At 37.3% G+C, this 20,644-nt stretch overlaps 1 protein-coding gene across 10 annotated transcripts in view; it reads right to left on the bottom strand.

Moving 5' to 3' along the window:
- The window catches only part of CCSER2 (coiled-coil serine rich protein 2), a 190,455-nt gene that overhangs the window by 162,904 nt on the left and 6,907 nt on the right, over positions 1-20,644 (bottom strand). The window lies entirely within an intron of this gene.

Below are 20,644 nucleotides of genomic sequence, written 5' to 3'. Positions count from 1 at the left end.
AATGCAAGTTGGTACAGCCACTTTGGAAAACAATGTGGAAACTCCTTAAGAAATTAAAAATAGAGCTCCCCTATGACCCTGCAATTGCACTCCTGGGTATTTATGCCAAAGATACAGATGTAGTGAAAAGAAGGACCATCTGTACCTCAATGTTTATAGAAGCAATGGCCATGGCCGCCAAACTGTGGAAAAAACCAAGATGCCCTTCAATGGACAAATGGATAAGAAAGATGTGGTCCACATACACTATGGAGTATTATGCCTCCATCAGAAAGGATGAATACCCAACTTTTGTAGCAACATGGATGGGACTGGAGGAGATGATGCTGAGTGAAATAAGTCAAGCAGAGAGAGTCAATTATCATATGGTTTCACTTACTTATGGAGCATAAGGAATAACATGGAGGACATTAGAAAAAGGAAAGGAAAAGTGAATTGGGGGAAACTGGAGGGGGAGATGAAGCATGAGGGACTGTGGACTCTGAGAAACAAACTGAGGATTTGGAAGGGAGGGGGGTGGGAGGGAATGGGTGAGCCTAGTGGTGCATATTACGGAGGGCACGTATTGCATGGAGCACTGGGTGTGGTGCATAAACAATGAATCTTGGAACACTGAAAAAATAAAATTTTTTAAAAAAGAATGGTATGTGCATGGTACTGTGTTAAACAGTTTATAAGAACTATCATATCTTAACCTCATGATAACATATTAGAAGTATATTTATTCTCTTTTCAAAGAGGTTTGTAGACATCACATAATTTGTCCAATTTCATATGAATATTAACAGGACCAAGGCCACTAAACTCAGGTCAGTGCACTCAGTATGGAATATAGTGGCAGTAGTAGTGGTAGGAGCAGGAGGAACAGCAGTAGCAAAGTGTGGCAATGTTCTAAGGATTTGACATACATTAACCTATTTAATCTCTACAACTACTTTAAGAAGTAAATACGATCTCTATTCACAAGCAAGGAAACTAAACTAAACAGAGAAGGGTTAAGGAAACTAAACAGAGAAAGGTTAAGTAGCTTTCCCAAGGTAAAACAGCTAGTAGTAATGGGGCTAGGATTCAAATTTAACCATTTTATTATACACCCCCCCCATTCTTTTCTTAAGCTAACACTCAATATACCTGTGTTTTCCAAACTAATTTATTAGTTTATGACAAGAAAGTTTTGTTGTAAATGAAAAGACTAAAATAAAATGGACCTCCTCCCCATTTCTTTCCCAGTACCTTCAGTAGTGCTGGATGAGGTGGCTGAGATCCTGGAGTTGGCAAACTGCGGGAAAAGCATTAAGTAATGGATGTGTTTAGTTCTGTAATGGGTGGGGAAGGAAAGAAATTTAACAGTGGAGAAGTATTCAAGAACTTATTCATGAAGCACAAATGAGAAAATTTCTCTCTTCTTTTATAAGTTTCATAGGATAGATAAATGTTTAAGGGTTATTCAAAGTAACTGTAAGGTAACTGTAAAGAAACAAAAAATAACTTTTTTTTAAAGAAATCAACACTTCAGGGAAACTTCTAGAAGAATATGAGTAAAAGGTTGGGGAGTTGAGAACAGAAAGCTGAAGATGCTCACTTTAATAAGAAAAGAAAAAAATAGCCACTGAACACAAGTATGCAAAATTAAAGAAAGGAAAAAAAAAAAAGAACCAGTTATCAGGGCCTTTAAATAACTGAAAAACAAATAAACAATATACAAATTGCCATCTTTTCAAGAATAACATAGTAGGAAAGAAATTCATGTTTTTAAAGATTTTATTTATTTATTTGACAGAGAGAAAGAGATCACAAGTAGGCAGAGACGCAGACAGAGAGAGAGGGGGAAGCAGGCTCCCTGCCAAGCAGGGAGCCCGATGTAGACCTCAATCCCAGGACCCTGAGATCATGGCCCGAGCTGAAGGCAGAAGCTTAACCCACTGAGCCACCCAGGCGCACCAAGAAATTCATTTTTTAATAGTGAATTGTAACATGGGTAGGACCGGTATCTTAAAACAATACTTTGGGGTGCCTCAGTGCTGCATCAGTTAGAAAAATAGTAAATTTTTTTTAAGTTTGTTTTTTTTTTAATAATCTCTATACCCAACATGGGGCTTGAACTCACAGCTCTGAGATCAAGAGTCATATGCTCTTCCAAATAGCCAGCCAGGCACCCCTGGCTGGTACCTGGGTGTATCTTAAATATATGTATCTTAAAATAACTCTTTATGCAAACATAACTGAAGCTAAGAAAATGAAATATTAAATACAAATCAGAAGAATACTACAAACAAAAAACGAATTAAAGTCTCTAAAATTAGAGATGGCTAGGAAATCAGCAGAGGAAAATGCAAAGCAATGCTCTAAATAGGAAGATGACCCAAAAGAATACAAAAACACTAAATCAAAAGGATATATGCACCCCTATATTTATTGCAGCAATTTTTACAACAGCCAAATTATGGAAGCAAACCAAGTGTCATCAATAGATGAATGGATAAAGAAGATATGGTGTGTGTACACAGCATACCACACATGCGTGCATACAAGAATATTATTCAACCATAAAAAAGAATAAAATCTTGCCATTTGCCATAACTTGGAAGGAGTTAGAGTACAGTACTAAGCAAAAGAAGCCAGTCAGAGAAAGACAAATACCATATGACTTCACTCATATGTGGAATTTAAGAAAATAAATGAAAAAAGGAAAAAAAGAGAGAGAGAAATGAAAAACATTTTTAATTACAGAGAACAAGCATAGTTTCTAGAAGGGAGATGGGAGGAGGAGGAATGGGTGAAATAGGTGATTAAGAGCACACTCATCTTGATGAGCGCTCAGTAATACAAAGAATTGTTGAATCATTATATCGTACACCTGAAACAAATTTAACACTATATGTTAACTACACTGGTATTAAAAATAATAATAAATAGGGTGCCTGGGTGTCTCAGTGAGTTAAAGCCTCTGCCTTCGGCTCAGGTCATGATCCCAGGGACCTGGGATCGAACCTCACATCTCTGCTCAGCAGGGAGCCTGCTTTCCCCCCTCTCTCTCTGCCTGCTTCTCTGCCTACTTGTGATCTCTGTCTGTCAAATAAATAAATAAAATCTTTAAAAAATAATAATAATAAATAAACAGAAAGATGACAAAAGAGCACTAGAAGCAGAGGTGGCTGATCCAAATGATGCAAAGAGAAGTTTTGAAAAGTAATTTGAGGAGTGCCTGGGTGGCTCAGTGGGCTAAACCTCTGCTTTCAGCTCAGGTCATGATCTCAGGGTCTTGGGATCCAGCCCAGCATTGGGCTCTCTGCTCAGCAGGGAGCCTGCTCCCCCGCCCCTCTGCCTGCTGCTCTGCCTACTTGTGATCTCTCTCTCCCTGTCAAATAAATAAAATCTTAAAAAAGAAAAGCAGTTTGAGAAAAATCTTACGCAAAAGGAAAGATACTGAACTGGAAACTAGTCAGCTCCATTATTTTCAAAGAGGGAAATAAGGAAAATAGAAGCTATAAAATAACTGCAAAATTTTCAATGAGACAGGACAGATGAAGAAGACTTGATATTTTTGTAAAGAGGAAACAGGTGAAGTTCAGAGAACTCTAAAACTTCTCATTAAAGAAGAAACAGATGGCAAAAAGATGCTAAGAGTATACACATACATTTAAGTATTCATTGTATGAAAGAGAAAAACATCAAGGAGAAACTCTGATTGATGTAACTGAGAAATCAAAATCAAAACTGTCTGAAGGTAAAAAATAATTATCTTATTTGGGGTGAATTACAAAATAATACCGGAATGAGCCACCGTGAGGAAAAACACCAGCAAAGGAAAACAGAAGTTCTGGATTGCCTCAAAATTTTTTGATCTGAATTCCATAATCAGGCTGTAAATAAAAGATTAAAGTATATTAAGGATTGTAAAGTGGTGACAGTTTCATGTGGAGTGATTTCATTTGTGTGTGGTACTGGTCTCTGAGAAAAGCAGATTATCAGCACACAAACTGGGCTCAATCCCAGGACCTGGAGATCATGACCTAAACTGAAGGTACACACACTTAACCAAGTGAGCCACCTAGGTGCCCCTGGTACTAGTCTTACTCTCAGATTAAAAAACCAAGGCATATCACATTCAGTGGATTCAGAGTAAGAAACTTGCCTGCAATGTTTTTAAAACCTGAAACAGTAAAATAAATTATTTTATGTAAAAATTTTTGCTTTTTTAAGTGTCTCATATAAGGAAAACCAATACAGAACCTAAAATGTTTTATAGCTTCAGCAGTTTCTATAATGTTTAGATGGATTTTCAACATTAATCTTGCCACATTTCACAGTCATTTTATGTTTTCGAAATTAGATTTATTGTAGTAGTAACCTAAAGTGGACTTTTCCTATTTAGTAATAAATCAATATCCTTGCTACACATATAACAAGAGTAGAACAGAATTAAAAATATCACAAGGCATGATGGATACATACCATTTTATTACACGTGCAGCGTGTAATATGTTCTGAACATTGTAGAATTAAAATACACAAGGATAAAGCATTTTTATATAATGTCTAAGAAATTTTTTTCTGCATAGGTATTCCTTAAAATGTAAAGACCTTATCAACAAACTTTTGCATATACAGAAATCTTCATTGGCTACCACTCATCCAGAGGACTGCTCCCTTCCTTCTTCTCTTTCCACAGTGACTGTCCCATAACCAGCTGATCTAAGAAGACACTGCCACCTTATGGCCAGTACAAAGAAATGTCTGTCTTTAGACCTTCCTCATTCTACTTTCAAGATTGAGTGTCTTTTGCCTTAAAAGGATTGTGAAGACAAGTCACCATTTTGTCTGTCTCTACGTAGTCTCATGAGTAATCCTACCCCATACAATTTCCTATTTTAGCACTATCTACAGAACTTCCTGTGATAATGGAAATGTTCTATATCTGCCTTATCCAATACTGTAGACACTAGCCATATGAGGCTATCAAGCACTTAAGAATGTGGCTTGGGTAACTAAGGAACTGAATTTTTACTTTTATTTAATTTTAACTCATTTAAATTTAAATAGCACTATGTACACAACTAGTAGCTACTATAATGGAAAGCAAAATCTTATACACAAACATAAAAACAAAGTATTTTTCCTACTCTCCTTCTGTCTTTTCAAATTCTTGCCTAGTTATTATTTCAGAGGAAAAAACCTTTTATTTATTTTCATTCCAGTTATGAACCACAAAATGTGCCTGTGAGAGATAAAGCTTGAAAAGTAGATAAACCACACCTGTCAGAATGGCTAAAATCAACAACACAAGTAACAGGTGTTGATGAGGATATGGAGAAAAAGGAATACCCATGTACTGTAGGTAGGAATGCAAACTGGGGCAGTCATTGTGGAAAACAGTATGGAGGTTTCTCAAAAAGTTTAAAATAGGGTGCCTGGGTGGCTCAGTGGGTTAAGGCCTCTGCCTTCGGCTCAGGTCATGATCCCAGGGTCCTGGGATCGAGCCCCGCATCGGGCTCTCTGCTCAGCGGGGAGCCTGCTTTCTCCTCTCTCTCTGCCTGCCTCTCTGCCTACTTGTGATCTAAGTCTGTCAAATAAATAAATAAATAAATAAATAAATCTTAAAAAAAAAAAAAAGTTTAAAATAGAACTACCTTATAATCCAACAATCACACTATAGGGTATTTACCCAAAGAATACAAGAACACTAATTCAAAGGGATACATGCACCCCTATGTTTATAGCAGCATTATTTATTATAGCCAAGATATGAAAGCAGCCCGTGTCCAATAACAGATGAATGGATAAAGATGTAACATATACGGGAGTCTGTGTGGCTAGGTAGGTTGAATGTCCAATTCTTGGTTTCAGCGCAGGTCAAGGTCTCAGGGTCCTGGGATCGAGCCCCATGTCAGGCTCTCTGCTAAGCATGGAGTCTGCTTGTCCCTCTCCCTCCCCCCACTTGCACTCACTCTCTCTAAAATAAATTAATAAAAATCTTAAAAAATAAAAAAAAGATGTAACAATATATACAATGGAGTATTATTCAGCCTTAAAAAATGAAATCCTGTCATTTGCACTAACATGGATGTACAGAATATAATGCTTTTTTTTTTTTTAAGGATTTTATTTATTTATTTGACAGATAGAGATCACAAGTAGACAGAGAAAGGAGGAAGCAGGCTTCCTGCCAAGGAAGAGATCCCGATATGGGACTTGATCCCAGTACCCTGAGATCATGACCTGAGCCGAAAACAGAGGCTTTAACCCACTGAGCCACCCAGGCGCCCCCAGAGTATAATGTTAAGTGAAATAACTCAATCGAAGAAAGACAAATAGCATATTATTTCCAGTCATATACAGAATTTAAAAAACAAATAAGCAAAGGGGAAAAAAAAAAACAAGACAGAGAGACAAGAGAGAAAAATCAAGAAACAGACTCTAAATTACAGAAAACAAACTGAGTGGGGGGATGGGTTAAATAGGTGATGGGGATTAAGGAGGGCACTATTCCTGATGTATGGCATTGCTGAATCACACATTGTACACCTGAAACTAATATCACACTGTATGTTAACTGGAATTAAAACAAAAACTTAAAATAATGAATAAATAAATAAAACTGTTTTGTCCAGCATACTTATTTATTATTAGAAGGAAGGATGGCTGTAATGTCCTAGCTCATCAGAACCAGAAATGGAGTCTCCTCTTATACCTTTTAGGAAACTGAAAACTTTCCACACACAACTTATTACTCTCACCATATGAAAAATATAAAATGGACACACAAAAAATAGATAAAACAGATAAAAACAACTTCTTAACAAGAAAAATATTTTGAAGTGGAATTAGATATCATAAATAAAAGTGCTATTAACCTCTATACCTTTGAAAATGCAACTCTACAGTGTACTTTAATATCAGAATTTTAGAACTAGTTAATTACAGCTCATACAGGAAATTGAATCCAGAAAAGTTAAGAGAATTGACATTCAGAGTTGTGACTCTGTGACCACAGACCCTGCCTTTCTGACACAGGATGGGCCCATCAATTCTTTCAGAATTCACTCAAGAACCACTTAACAACAAATTACTAGATACAAAAAACAGTAAGAAACCCTGCTCCTATTCTTTCCAAGTGTCTACCTATCTCCTTAATGCTCCTCTAATAAAACTTGATTTCCTTCACATATCAATTAAAAGAATAATTTCAATTTTATTTTCTACATTTAATTACTATTAACCAATGGTATCATTTTCAATTATTTTTGGTTGACAAATATAAAATAATGCCTTTTTTTTTTAGATTATTTATTTATTTATTTGACAGAGAGAGATCACAAGTAGGCAGAGAGGCAGGCAGAGAGAGAGGAAGGGAAGCAGGCCCCCTGCTGAGCAGAGAGCCTAATGTGGGACTCAATCCCAGGACCCTGAGAACATAACCCGAGCCGAAGGCAGCAGCTCAAACCACTGAGCCACCCAGGCGCCCCTAAAATAATGCCTTTATGAGAAAAAAGCTTTCCAAGTTTGGACATCATTAAATAATTCAATTCTAAAGACATTTTTCTGCAAAAACAAGGTATGGGTTTATTTTTAAGTTTGCCCTTAAATATGCTAGTTTTAGCATATTAAGTAAGCGTTTTCTCAGAAATAACTCTCTAAACTCTAGTTATAATTACTACTTAATTATTAGCTTTGATTAAAAATAATATTAAAATATTAACCTATTTCAGGACAATAGGAATTACAGTAATGGTACAGAATACTCAAATAATATACTAACAACCTTCAACAAAGGTTGTACCTTCAACAAATAATTCAGACAGCAAAAAAAAATGCCACAAACATTTCCTTGATCATTCATGTATCTCAGGTCTCTAACCCAATTTGATACATTACCATGAAAAATTCAAATGTTTTTTAATCTGAAGGAAACAAATTTTGCTCCTCAGTTTAGCAATTTTAGCTGATGAGTTCAAAGGGGTTAAGTGTGATAAAGGCACAAAACAAGCAATCTTAGACTACACTAAAAGGAACACAATATCTAAATCAGAAGAGTTAATGCAGACTATGGAAGGCTCACTTTACCTCCAGCTGGAAGGACAGTAATAGTTCTTAGCATCACATTTTCCCCTTATTAAACTAACTATAAACTAGTCAGTTGGCTACAATAAGTAGATACAAATTAACATTTTACTTTTTAATTTAAAGTACTTCCCACATTACATGTTACATTTATTATTTCAATAGCTATCATATATTACATTGAGATAATGTGCTTAAATCTTTTAACCACAAATTACTAGACCAAAGATTAAGAACATCTTTATTCTTCAATATACCACTTTTGGAGTCACCCTGACAAAATGGATATATACAGAAGAGATAAGGGTAAAGAACCATGTTAAATAATGTAAATAATTTACAAATGTTTTAGCCTAACCAACAGAATATATGATTGCTACTATCAAATAGTTTAACATATCAGAGAGGGACAGAACTAGATGGATAAAAATAACAGAAAGGCAGTTTTCAGCTCAAAGTAAAGAAAACCTTTTAAACTATCAGAATTACTCAACAAGGCAATACACTACCACATAAAACACTAAGTTGTGGGTTGCCTGGGTGGCTCAGTTGGTTAAGCGACTGCCTTCAGCTCAGGTCATGATCCGGAGTCCCTGGAGTGAGTCCCGCATCGGGCTCCCTACTCAGCAGGAAGTCTGCTTATTCCTCTGACCCTCCCCCTTCTCATGCTCTCTCTCTTTCTCTCTCTCTCTCTCTCAAATAAATAAATAAATAAAATCATTTTAAAGACAACAACAACACTAAGTTGTGCATCTGAAAACATTCGAAAACAAGCTGAATAATCACTTGCCAGAGAAAGTGCAGACTCTTACACTGGATGGGCAGTAGGACCAGATAACGTCTCATGTTTCCTTTCACTAAGCATATTCAAATATTTAATCTCCTGCCATGATTCCAGCAATGTGCTAGGTGCTAAGTATACAAAAGATGACAAAAGAGACATGGCTTCTATGGTTTTTGCAGTTACAGTCTAATGTAGGAGGCAGAGAAAAAGAGAAAGAAAAAAAAATGGGCAAAAGAGTAGATACAAATCGTAAGTTCTGTTGAAGGAAAACAACAAAATGCTATAGGAGAAAAACAGAAGATGGACATCAAGGAAGGCATCTCAGGGGAAAAAGACTGAAGTTACAACCTAAAGAAAGACAAGCTAGCTAGACTCTAGTGCTCTGGCCCAGTGGAAAGCCACTGAAGGTTATGAGGAGAGTGACATGATCTGATTTTCATTTCTAAAAAATCATTCTGGTTGCTTTGTGACAAGTGAATTGGAAGAAAGAAAACAAGGAAGCAGGGAAATTAGTGAAGAAGGTTGGTAGGAAGGAGCCCCGATGAGAAATGGTGATGGACTGGGCACGCTGAAGTTGGAGGGAAAAGAGTAGAGTTGAAGATGCAGGCAGAGGTAAACAGGAGCTATAGCATTTGGTGATAGATTAAATGCAAGGAATGAGGAAAAAAGGAAAGAGAAATCAAGGATGACTCTCAGATTTCTGGCCTGAACAACTAATCAAATAGTGCTGCCATTTTCTGAAATGGAAAGAATGGGAGAAAGACAGATTTGGAATAAAAGGGGAAGCCAACTTAAAGTTTCTATGATTTTCTTTGGACTTCCTATCAAAAAATCTCATTCTTCATTTTCTGCTCTTTAAAAGCCAGCCTGTGGGGACGCCTGGGTGGCTCAGTTGGTTAAGCATCTGCCTTCGGCTCGGGTCATGATCCCAGCGTCCTTGATGGAGTCCCACATCGGGCTCCTTGCTCAACAGGGAGCCTGCTTCTCCCTCTCCCTCTGCCTGCCATTCTGTCTGCCTGTGCTCACTCTCTCCCCATCTCTCTCTCTCTGATAAATAAATAAAAATCTTTAAAAAAAAAAAATTTAAAAGCCAGTCTGTGTAAGGGGAGAAATGCTATAAAGGAGACCCCATCAGTGAAGATTTAAAAAAAAAAAATTGGAATACAAATGGTAGATTATTGTTTCAGTGTTAAATTAATAAGTCCATAACTGCATAGAGGTTAATTTTTTTAATCCCTATTCTTGGGAAATACATGTAGATGTATTTAGGGGTAAACTGTCATAATATACGCAACTTACTCTCAAATGCTTTGGGGGTGTGCATGCATTTATATACAAAATACCATATATATGTATACAGACATATATGCACATCCATATGTACATATATGTATATGGAAGAGAGGAAATGATAAACAGCATAACATTTTGACAATCAATGAATTTGTATTAAGACTATTTGAAGGGCGCCTAGGTGGCTCAGTGGGTTAAAGCCTCTGCTTTCGGCTCAGGTCAGGATCCCAGGGTCCTGGGATCAAGCCCCACATCGGGCTCTCTGCTCAGCGGGGAGCCTGCTTCCTCCTCTCTGTGTTTCCGCCTGCCTCTCTGCCTACTTGTGATCTCTGTCAAATAAATAAATAAAATCTTTAAAAAAAAAAGACTATTTGAATATTCTTTCTACTATTTTCATTCTTGTAATTTTCCTCTTGGTATGAAATTATTTCCAAATTTAAAAAAATATTAAGTTGGTACTATACTTATCTTATTCATGCTAACTAATTCTAATTCTTTTCAACCTATCTCATATGTATTTCCCCTCAACCAGTCATCCTGTCTTTTCCATTATCAAGAGTAGTGTCTCCATCAGGGAGACAAGAAGCATACATAATAGTCCCACAAAGAGAGCATAACAAGAAGGGAGAGCTGTAACAGGTTTCTTGCAATTTACAACTTCCCATGACATATCTGTACCTCTGCTCTCTGGAATGTACTAAGTCCTATGGCCTGATCTTTACCAGACTGCTAGATAACAGTTCTTAGGTTCTATATTTTTGCTTCTCATGTAATAGATAGCAATAAAGCTCACTAGAGAATCAGCATGCCTGGATTAAGTGCTTCTCCTGAGGGGCTCCCATATATCTCTGGGTATAGCAATTGTCACCTTATTTTATTTTTAAAATCATTAGCTACATGTGTTCTACTTTCTCTACCAGACAGGGGGCTTCTTGAGAACAAGGACCATGTTATATTTGGTTTTTTTTCAATTCCTAAATACTATCATACTATGTAGAAAAAACATTCAATGAAAACTAAGGAGGGGTGCCTGGGTGGCTCAGTGGGTTAAGCCTCTGCCTTCAGCTCAGGTTCCTGGGATCAAGCCCAGCATCAGGCTCTCTGCTCAGCAGGGAGCCTGCTTCCCCTCTCCGCCTGCCTCTGCCTCTCTCTGCCTACTTGTGATCTCTCTCTCTATCAAATAAATCAATAAAACCTTTAAAAAAAAAAAAAAGGAGTGAAGAAATGAAAGTTACTGAAAAATCTAAATTTGGTCAGTCAATCCAAGGAACACTTCAATGACAAGAAAATACATGTTATAATATTCTAGGCAGAACTCTGTTGTTTATTATCAAAGAGTATTTAAGTAAAATTATGTAAGGTAAGAATATTCAACTTAAACATATTAAAAACTAATCATTTTACAGTAAAAGGCAGCATTTTTTACATGCTACAATTAATCTTGCCAAAGAATATATGATTAAATGAGAATATACAGAATACCAAATGCTTAAAATAGACTTCTGAACTTGTAAAATTAACAAAACTTAGTTCAGTCCTTAGTAGGGCCTGACCTTCTTTTAACACTTAGAAAGGGCAGAACCCAGAGATTCAAATCCAAACATAATTCAAATCTCCTTCCAGTCCCTTAGACATTAGCTCTACCTCTGTTTCAAGCCTAGTATTGTTTTTAGGTCTATTTGTGGCTTGCATCATGTCTCTCCTACACTCATGAGAGCTTCCTGATACTTGGCACAATATCTCTGTGTGCTGCCCAATGTTACTGTTCTGGACTCATCTTGAGTTGCCCAAATCCTCCAGCCCCATCTAGAGAACAGGAGGCAGTGGAGCTCAACCATTAGATCCCTGGCAATGGTGAGCAAGTGCCTCTAACCATCCTCTTCTGCCTTTTCCTATTAATGAAAGAAAGAATACAGTGTTTCCTACCCAGCTGGGTACTCTGTCTACATCCTTGCTACTTTTCTAGTTCCCTTTAGATTTTCCCAACTCATTGAATACAATGCATATGTCAATTTTCTTTTTGGACAGGGGGTGAACAGAGGGGGAGGGAGAGAGAGAATCCTAAGCAAGATCCACACCCAGCCCAGAGCCCAAAGCAGGGCTCGACCTCACAACCCTGAGACCATGGCTGAAATCAAGAGTTACATATTTAACTAAGTGAACCAGCCAGGTATCCCATACATGTCAATTTTTAGTAATTCTCAAATTCACCCTGTCTCCTCCAACACCACTTAATCTAGACTCTTATCATCTCTAGCCAGCTTCCCAGCATGTTTCCTTAATTCCCTACCTTCAGCTTCTTCCCCTTAATCCACCCTTTATGCTTTTCCCAGACTTAACATTTAAAATTATAAACCTGATCATGTCACTCTTCAACTTAAAATCCTTCAATGGCTCTCAAAAAAAAAAAAAAAAAAAGCCTTTAAACGGTACTAACAATAGCAGCTGGTACCTACTGAGCTCTTGTGTACCAGGTACGTACAGTACCTCATATAAATCTCACAACAATCCTACAACACAGGTATCTTTATTATTCTGATTTTGCAGATTTAAGGAAATTGAAATATGGAGAAATCACATAATCTATCCACAGATACACAGATAATAAGCAAGTACAGCTAAGATTACAAAGGCCTTCCAAATATGGCTGTGGTATTCTTTTGCAGCTGTTCTCTCCTACCACTACCCAACAAACCCTGCCTTCCTCTCATGCCAAACTACCCAAGGATCCATTCCCATACCATGATCTTTCAGGACTCCTTACCGGAGTACACACTACTACCCTGGCTCAAAATGCCACTCTGATCTACCTTAAGAACTCTCTCTGAAGGCTTTATCCTTTCTTTCCTCTACAGAGGAATCCTAGGCAGAACAGTATAAGCCAAAATGATACACACACCCCAACTTCAAAATGCTACAATACAGAATGCTGAATAGATTTTCCAAGGTAACTTCCAAGTGAGAATCTAGTGCCAGCCTCATAAACCTGAAATCCACTGGAAAATTAATAGAGATCAACAATACAGTAACAACAAAAGCTAATAAAAATACACTTAATAACTTGACAAAGTATCTGCAATATATAAAATTCCATTTTTTGAAGTTTATGCTAACTCATTCAGAATATAAGGGACTCAAGCACATTATCTAAAATTTATATTTAAAAAAAGGAAAAAAGAATATAAAGGACTCAAGCTTTAAAGTACCTTCTTTTGCAAATGTGACTTTTTAAAATGTTACAAGCAAGACAAATTCTATCTAAAATCTATTAGCAAAGCAAGAAAAATTTCAAAAAAAAACTAAAGAGCTCTTTTTTTACTATATCTGAATTCAGAAAATAATGATTGAATACTAACAGACTTGTGCTTATGAAATATATTAGATGACAAAGAGATAGTGAGTATGGTACCACATCTGTAGCGTCAGCACATTAGCCCAGTATCTTCCAGGAACATGCAAGAATGATATCAGAAGTCCCTCCTTGGTATTAACTGACGGTTAAACAATGTCTCTTCAAAGTACTACTCAAATATATTAGCTTATAATTCCCCACACTAAAGCTCTCAGTTTTGTCTTTTCGCAGTCTCAAGATCCTTCTGTAATTAACTGATCTTTAACTGGCATTTGGATACAAAGCACCAAGTGTTACTTTCAAACTTAAAAATCTCTTTTCTAGTTAAGAAAAGGTCCTATAAGATCATTTCTGGCACTTGTCCCAGCCAGGCTTCTGTCTCCCTGTATCTTTCATTGCTTTTCCCCCTTAACCCTTAGAAAAAATATTCCTAATCCTTACATAACTTTCTTGTACAAAGCATAAGTAATTTCTTAACAATACCATTTTATAGAGATATTAGGAAATTGACCTTTAATGAATACACAAAGATTAATCCATGGTGAGGTGCTACTCTAAGGAAGCAGGCTCAAAATTATTTTGCTTCTGGCATTCCTCCAAAATATAATCAACATGAACTTCTTATACAATATCTAGAATCAGGCAGAAGACTTACTTTAAAGAGACTTTTTACAGTGGTCTGCTCAGGTTAATAGAGCCTGGCCCAGGGTAACAGTAAATGGAATAGAGAGGGCACAACTCCAACAGCAAGACTTGCCAGCTAATGGAAAATGAGGGATAGGAGATTAGAAGTCAGGATGATTCCCAGGTTTATAATTTGACTAACTGAGGAACTGGAAGCATCATTAACCAAGACAGGAAAATGAGATGGAATACATAAATCTGGAGAAAAATATGTGGTTAATTTTTGATGTTTTTAAGTTTCAGGTTTTCTGCTAGACAATCAGGTGGGCATTCTAAGTAGCTCACCTAAGGACTAGAGTGCTCAAGATGAAAACAGGGCTGAAGAAATGAATTCAAAGGAGATAATGAAAAACAGCATGTGTTCCAAGAAAGCATGACAGAATGAAGATAAAGGGGTCAGATTGAAAATATGGGATACATGAGCCATTTAGGAATGGAGTCGGTAAAGACAGCTGAGAAAAGAAGAATAGGCAAAAAGGAGAAACAGGAGTGATGTCACGAAGACAGAGAGGGTGTTACAAACATGGGCATGATCCTCTAAAAGGTTCACACTAGATTTAACAACTAGGAACTACACCCAAGTACAGATACAATTTCAGTAAGTAGAAGAACCAAGAGTAACAACACTGTTGGGATGGCAGAATGGCTCAAACAAGGCAAAAAAGGAAAAGTATGAAGCATGTTTGGAATAGAATGTAAAAGAGTTTTGCTGGAATGGAGAGTTCATGTTGCAGAAGAGAAGAAAGGAAGTCTGAGCCAAGGCCTTCGCATTCCAGATTGTATTCTATTTTGGATTTTATTCCACAAGCAGGAAAAAGAAAAACTGGTAGCTTTTTTTTTTATTTTAAAGACAATGAATCAATCTGATGACAGCATTCATGATGAACGGGAATGACAAGAGAGTTAAGGTAAGATAAACTATTAAGCAGTCTTAAAATTATCTAGGGCCTGAAAGAGGTTGGTAGCAACCAAAGTAAGAATTAAAGAGTACATAAAAAAGAGAAATTATCTACTCCCAAGGTGACCTAGATATTTCACTATTACTAAACCAATCGCGTACAACAATAACCTGTGGACTGAGACCTTCTCTTATTCAGCCTTTCATCATTAGTACTAACAAATCAGAACAAGGGAAGTGGCCAAAAAATGTTTGTTGATTTAGAATTGAACTCAATAATAAAAAGATACAGAAGTGAGACTTAAAAATACTACACAGAAACTTAAGTAACTTACAAGATAATACTACAGAAAATACTAGTCGAAGTCAAGATCAAGTTCAGACAATGAGTTTAAAATATGTTTCTGGTAGAGAGGGTGAGTAAGGATAACAAAATATAAGTATCAAAGAGAAAAAATCAAAACCAGAGGAAAAATATTCAGATATTCAGACCAAAAAAAAAAAAAAAGATTTGTGATATATAATGAAATCAACAAATCTCATTAATTGCCCAGAAGAATAAATATTTAATAAAATTTAACTTCCTAATACATTTTGTATGTGACTTTCTTTAAGAACCCCTGGGTGGCTCAGAAGGTTAAAGCCTCTGCCTTCGGCTCAGGTCAGGATCCCAGGGTCCTGGGATCGAGCCCCACATCGGGCTCTCTGCTCAGCGGGGAGCCTGCTTCCTTCTCTCTGTGTCTCTGCCTGCCTCTCTGCCTACTTGTGTTCTCTGTCTGTCAAATAAATAAATAAATAAAATCTTAAAAAAAAAAAAAAAAAAAGAATGCTATCGGGGGCACCTGGGTGGCTCAGTTAGTTAAGTATCTGCCTTCAGCTCAGGTCATGATCCCAGGGTCCTGAGATCAAGCCCCACATTGGGCTCCCTGCTCAGCAGAGAGCCTACTTCTTTCTTTCCCTCTGCCTCTCCCCAGACTGTGCTCGCTCGCTCTCTCTCTCTCTCTCTCTCGCTCACTCTCTTTCTCAGTAAATAAATCTTAAAAAAAAAAAAAAAAGAATTGCTCATTTGTATGATCTTTATAAATTAAACTGATGTAAAAAGTCCAACCAAATGGGTCAATCAAAACTGGGTCAGTGTTGAATAATCATCTGCCTTACTCAATCATTCATTCAACAAAAATGTATTGAGTGACTATAAGTTTGGTGTTGAGGCAAGGGAGACCAGCCATCACAGCAAACAGAGTAAAGTACAGCAAATATTACAACAAAATACCTGCAAATGTTACAGGAATACGGGTAACAAAAAATACAATGGAGGAGGGGTAGAGGAGGCATGGTAAAAATATGCCTAGAAGCTTTTCTAGAAGAGGGGACTTATTTGGATTTTTATTTTTATTTTTAAGATTTTATTTATTTATTTGACTGAGAGAGAGATCACAAGCAGGCAGAGAGGCAGGTGGGGGATGGGGGGGCAGGTTCCCTGCTGAGCAGAGAGCCCCATGTGGGCCTCCATCCCAGGACCCTGAGACCATGACCTGAGCCAAAGGCAGAGGCTTAACTCACTGAGCCACCCAGGTGTCCCCTTATTTGGATTTTTAAAAAGATGAACTGATTTAGCAAAGTAGTTAATGAGTTGGATGATATTCTGGAAAAAAGGGATATTATGTGCAAAAGCATAGAAATGTCAAAGAATATTGGAACATGGAACCATGACAGAAGATAAGGGACACATCAAGGGAAGGACTTTCTATACACAGACAGCAAACCCACCATTACCCTGTGATAAGAAACATCAAATATGCATTAGAACCCATAAGGAGCATTCTAAATCCCCTGAAGCAGAGTGCAGGTGTAGGCAGGAGTTGGACAAGAAGCAAAAAAAAAAAAAAAAAAAAAAAAAAAGGTGTCTGACTTCCACAGACAACAGAAAGCCACAAAAGATTTTTAAGCAACAATAAGACCTTATCAGATCTGTGTTTCAGAAATTCAAAAGTCAGTAGTATGGAAAAGTGGCTAAGGAATGAAAATCTGGAGGGAGACCAATGAAGATTAAAAAGTGATTTCAGTTAATGCTTCAGCACTAAATATTGACAACTACTTACTCAAACATAAATGAACCACAGGAGGAGGCATATAAAGTAATGTAACTGTAATATGGGCTTTCAACATAAGTTTCTGAACTCATCTCAAACATCAACTCAATAATCAGAAGCAATTACAGAAAAAGCATGGTCAGGTACATTAGAAAAAAAGGAAAAAGAATAGCCATCAAATCTTTCTCTTAAAAATACTTCACTTACGTTTTTAAATTTTTTTTATTAAATAATTTTTTGCCTGTTTTAAAAAGTACTTAACAGTAAAACTACCATATTGGACAAAGATTACCAAAACAGAATTTAGAACCACAGGGAAAACACTGTGCAAAACTGCTAAAAACGATTAATAGGGAGAAGTTACCAAACAAAAATAGGTTAGCAAAAAAAAACAAAAACAAAAAGCCCAAAAAACAAAAAAACAAAAAACACAATCTTTGTTACTCACATATAAAACTAGTTTTGAACTGATAAAAATTTGCCAAATTGGAGGTAGGAGGTGTTCTTTAACACCTCTCCCCTAGCCGCTGTCTTAATTTGAAAGAAATAGGTCAATACATAAGGACATATATATATACGATAATAATAGGCCCTGGGTTCACAGATTAGGATTAAATTAATTTCATTTACTATTTTCAAAGAAATAGCTCCTTAATTTTTTCTCTCCACTGGATCATTACATCAGCTATAAATATTTTTGTATTTATTCAAATATACTAGAAAAGCACCCATCTTTAAAAAAAAAAATAACAATTCCTTGACTCCACATCCCCTCTAGCTATCACCCTCTTCCTCTTATTTTCTATTTATAGCAAACTCCTTGAAAGAATTAGTTGTCTCCAGGTCTTCTCCTACAGTTCTCTAATAAACCCCCTCCAATAAAGTTTTCATCACCATTAATCCACCAGGAACTTGTTCAGTCACCAGTGATTTTCGTATTGCTAAATCTAACCATCATATCCTAGTCCTGGATCTAATAACATCTGACACAGCTATACATTCACTCCCTCCTTCTTAAAACATTTACCTGGCTCCAGGGATACCATTCACTCTTAATTCTCCTCCTTCTTCATGGAGTGCTTCTTACTCTTATTCTCTTAGCTCTAGCTCATTACAGAAACCTAAGGCAAAATCGTTGAGCTTCTTCTCCAGCCACAATTCCTTCCTAGATTATCCTAATCAGTTCCTAGGGTATTAAACACTATGTCTATGTCAGTGACTGGAAATATGTTATCTTCAGCCCAGACCTCTGGCCTGAATCGCAGACTCATGTATACCTCGTTGTCTGGACAATTATCTCCACTTAATTGCTAACTTAACACATCCAAATTAAGCCCATTATTTCCCTCCTGCTTTTCCTGAAGTCTTCCCCAGCTAGGTAAATGGCCACTCCATTCTTCTACCTGTTCAGGACAAAACCAACAAATGGCCACATCCAATCCACCATCAAATGCTGTTGGCTTTGTTTTCCAAATGTATACAAATTGTAAATGCTTCTCCCAAACCCTGCCAAAAATCACTATGATCTCCCACCTTGAATTGCTGCTGGGGCCTCCTGAACAATCTCATTATACCTAGTCTTGGATATTATCTACATAACTGTTGAGAGATCTATTTAAATTTTTTTAAAAGATTTTATTTATTTATTTGACAGGCAGAGATCACAAGTAGGCAGAGAGGCAGCAGAGAGAGAGGGGGAAGCAGGCTGCCCACTGAGCAGAGAGCCCAATGTGGGGCTTGATCCCAAGACCCTGGGATCATGACCTGAGCCGAAGGCAGAGGCCTTAACCCACTGAGTCACCCAGACACCCCTGAGAAGTCTATTTAAAACAAGTCAAAAAGCTTTCAGTGCTTCCCTCTTTCACAGTGAAAGCCAAAGTCCTACTGGCCTACGAGGCCATATATGATCAATCATGTACCCCTCCCCCAGCACCACCTGTGGCCCCCCCACCTCATCTTCCACTAATTACACCCCTCAGTGTGCATTTCTATTTGCCCCTTTTTTTTTCTTTTTTCTTTTTTTTAGATTTTATTTATTTATTTGACAGAGAGAGACCACAAGTAGGCAGAGAAGCAGGCAGAGAGAGAAAGAAGGAAGCAGGCTCCCGGCTGAGCAGAGAGCCTGATGTGAGGCTAGATCCCAGGACCCTGGGATCATGACCTGAGCAGAAGGCAGCGGCTTAACCCACTGAGCCACCCAGGCGCCCCGCCCCTTCTCAAACAATACAAGCATGCTTCAGCTACAAGATATTCGATATTCGCACTCACTTCATCTTCCTCATTCTCTCCCCTAATACCTGCATAAATTAGATCACTATCTCACTTCTTCCTTAGAACTGCTCAAATACCATTCTTCACTGCAGCCTTCTCTAACCATCTTATATAACACAGCAGTATCCCCCTTGCATGCTGCCTTATTCTGCTTTTCCTCCAAGCACTATAATAACCCACATATTATATATACACTTATTTATTCTCTGTATCTTGTCATTAGAATGAAAGTTCCACAGGGGTAAAAAACGTGTTCTCTTCACTGCACTATTACTAGCAAGGGCTCAGTGGGTATTTCTTGAATGGATGGATAGCATGAATCAGGAAAATCTAGACTCAGTATTTCGTCTGAAAGCTTGGATTGAGGATTTTATACAGCAGAACTTCTCAGGGCCTGGGAAAATGCTGATAGCCAAAAGCAATCATGAAATGGAGAAAATAAATCTGAGGAATTTTTTTTAAATAAAAATAAAAGGAAAAACAAGGGGGAAAAAAAAAAGAGGCACCTCTGCCTCCCCACTCCCTGGATATATCTCCTATAACCTGGCCTAAGAACTCAGACCAAAACATCACCAGACCCACTCTATACTTAAATAGCTGTTACAAATAGTTCCTGCTTTTCTAAACTATGATTGTCAGAGAAAACTGTAACTGCCAACCCAGCACTGGCTGCCAAGACATAATGGTCAGAGAAAGCTCTCAAATTTCCCCAAAGCACTCAGGCTCCAACCAAATATCATTAATATGATGACAACAAAACTCAAAGTACCTCCTGGTGTCTGCCTGAGTTAGCTGTCCCTAGTGTATTCTCTAGGGGCTGTCATCAAGATTATGGCCTTGGTATGGGGGCAGGGATATATTTGAGGAAGCTGAGGGGAGAACAGAGAGAGAAAGGAAGAAGAGAGGGAGGAGGAGAGAAGGAAGAAGAGAGGAAAAGGGAGAGAGAGGGAGAAAAGAAGGGAGAGAGAGAATGAATGGGAATCAATTCAAAGAAACAGAGCCTAAATTCATTTTTTGTATTTTAAAGAGAGGTAGGACTACTTGTGATCTCTGTCAAGTAAATAAAAAAAAAATTTTAAATAAATAAATAAAATAAACATTTAAAGAGAGGTAGGTTGCCAGGGAATGGAAAGCATCTACTAAGATATATCACATTACAAAAGGACCAAAACCCTGAGACATCCAGCATTCCTCAGCTAAAAAGCGGT

This window comes from Mustela putorius, unplaced genomic scaffold (assembly GCF_011764305.1).
Source record: "Mustela putorius furo isolate JIRA1106 unplaced genomic scaffold, ASM1176430v1.1 tig00000698_pilon_pilon_pilon, whole genome shotgun sequence".
Classification (NCBI taxonomy): domain Eukaryota; kingdom Metazoa; phylum Chordata; class Mammalia; order Carnivora; family Mustelidae; genus Mustela; species Mustela putorius.
This window is presented reverse-complemented; position numbering and strand designations above follow the sequence as displayed.